Genomic DNA, 1,587 nt, shown 5'->3' with positions numbered 1-1,587 from the left:
TTCCAACGCACAGAAATACATGCTTAAAAAGTCCACCTGGAGAGTATGTTCAAAGCAAACTTATTCACCATGGGTAAGACTGGAAGCAACTCAGCTGTCCGCGACCAGATGAGCGGTAAACAAGCTGCAGTGTATACTAGTGCGATGACATGCTTCTCCGAAATACAAAGTAATGAACTTCTGGATACGAACAGCTTCGATCAATTCAGAGACAAGGGACTAAGGGGAAGGAGCTGCACACAACAGGGGACACAAAGGTCCCTTTCACCTGGAGTTCTGGAAGAAGCAAAACTCACGGAAAGTAGGAGGTGTGGAGACAAAGGACCAGTGGTTGTCAATTATTGATCCAGGGGACAATGGCCACCACTTGGGTGAGTTTACTGATGGTGACATTATGATTGAGTAGTTACTAAACGGGGCATCTCTGGAAACGACCACGTGAAGCAGAGTTCTCTTAGTGGCCTGATGGTGCAGGTGGACGTCTTGAGGCACGTAAAGGACAAGGCACCCATGCAGGCCATTCAAGGGTTGGATCAGATTTCTGACCCCTTACAGGTGTTCTTGAGCTAGGATCAGGCTAGGCAGGTGGCGCTCACTCTCTTGCTTCAGTTTCCTCCCTGGCCTTCTCAGCTGTGGAACAGGTGAGAGAGTGACATCAAGGGGAGAGGGAGGGAAGCGCAGGGGCGCAGTCAGCACTGGTCCCGTGGGGAGAGCACCCATCAGCAAGGAGCCGCGGCGAGGACAACACTGGAGCCGCACACCGAAACCACGAGGCCGCACGGAAGAAAGGGGAGACGCGAGTGCGAGGCAAGGAAACGTGTGTTCACACGAGGGTGTGCGGAGGCAGCTCCGTGATTCCAGATGACTGGCAGGGGTTGGTGCAGGGAAGGCCCTGTGAGGGACGAGAGACACTTGCCGTCGCCTGATCCCTCTTGCGCACATTTCCCAACGTTTCCCTAAGGATGTGCGCTTCCACTCAACGTGCATCCGACCGCGGTCAGGTACGGTTAGCGTGCGCCGCGCGCGACCCGGCCGGTCCGTAAAGGGCCCACGGCGGGCAGTTTGGGTTTTATTTGAAGCCCATCACGAGCTGATTCTGGTTTGGCGTGCCACGGCCTGCTGCTGCTGGACATCACTTCGCCGGGAAAAGGGTAAGGACCCGGGCATCTCCACACCTTAAGGCGCAAGGTGGTCGGCGGGCCGAGGGCGCAGCATTTCAGGTTTGGTCCAGCAACGGGTCCCTGGCCAGGCTCTGCAGGCCGGTGCCTGCTCGCTCACTGGCCGGCCTCCCGTGCGTCCCTCGGTCCCGGTCCACGCGAGGAGAGCGATGCCTGCCGGCTGCAGGAGGAGGCGCAAACCAAAAGGGGCGGCCTGCAAGTGACAGGGTGAACGCCCCACACTGCCGTGACTCGGATTCGAACCGAGGTTGCTGCGGCCACAACGCAGAGTACTGACCACTATACGATCACGGCGCGCCACACACCCGCACCGGCCGATAGCTCTGCGTTGAACTCTGTGGACGCAAACCCGCTCCCGCCCCGATGCCGCCTCGCCTGCCGGCCGCCTCCGTCCCGCGGCTTTCGTCCC

At 58.6% G+C, this 1,587-nt stretch overlaps 1 non-coding gene across 1 annotated transcript; it reads right to left on the bottom strand.

The window, feature by feature from the left end:
* Positions 1-1,400: 1,400 nt before the first annotated feature.
* TRNAH-GUG lies at positions 1,401-1,472 on the bottom strand. The gene has a single exon. It is a non-coding gene; the product is annotated as a tRNA-His (tRNA).
* Between the last annotated feature and the right edge of the window lie 115 nt (positions 1,473-1,587).

The sequence above is a fragment of the Echinops telfairi genome, unplaced genomic scaffold (genome assembly GCF_000313985.2).
Source record: "Echinops telfairi isolate 266 unplaced genomic scaffold, ASM31398v2 ScPeMD7_7466;HRSCAF=8504, whole genome shotgun sequence".
NCBI classification, from domain to species: domain Eukaryota; kingdom Metazoa; phylum Chordata; class Mammalia; order Afrosoricida; family Tenrecidae; genus Echinops; species Echinops telfairi.
Note: the sequence above shows the minus strand (reverse complement) of the source record. Positions and strands in the feature narration are given on the sequence as shown.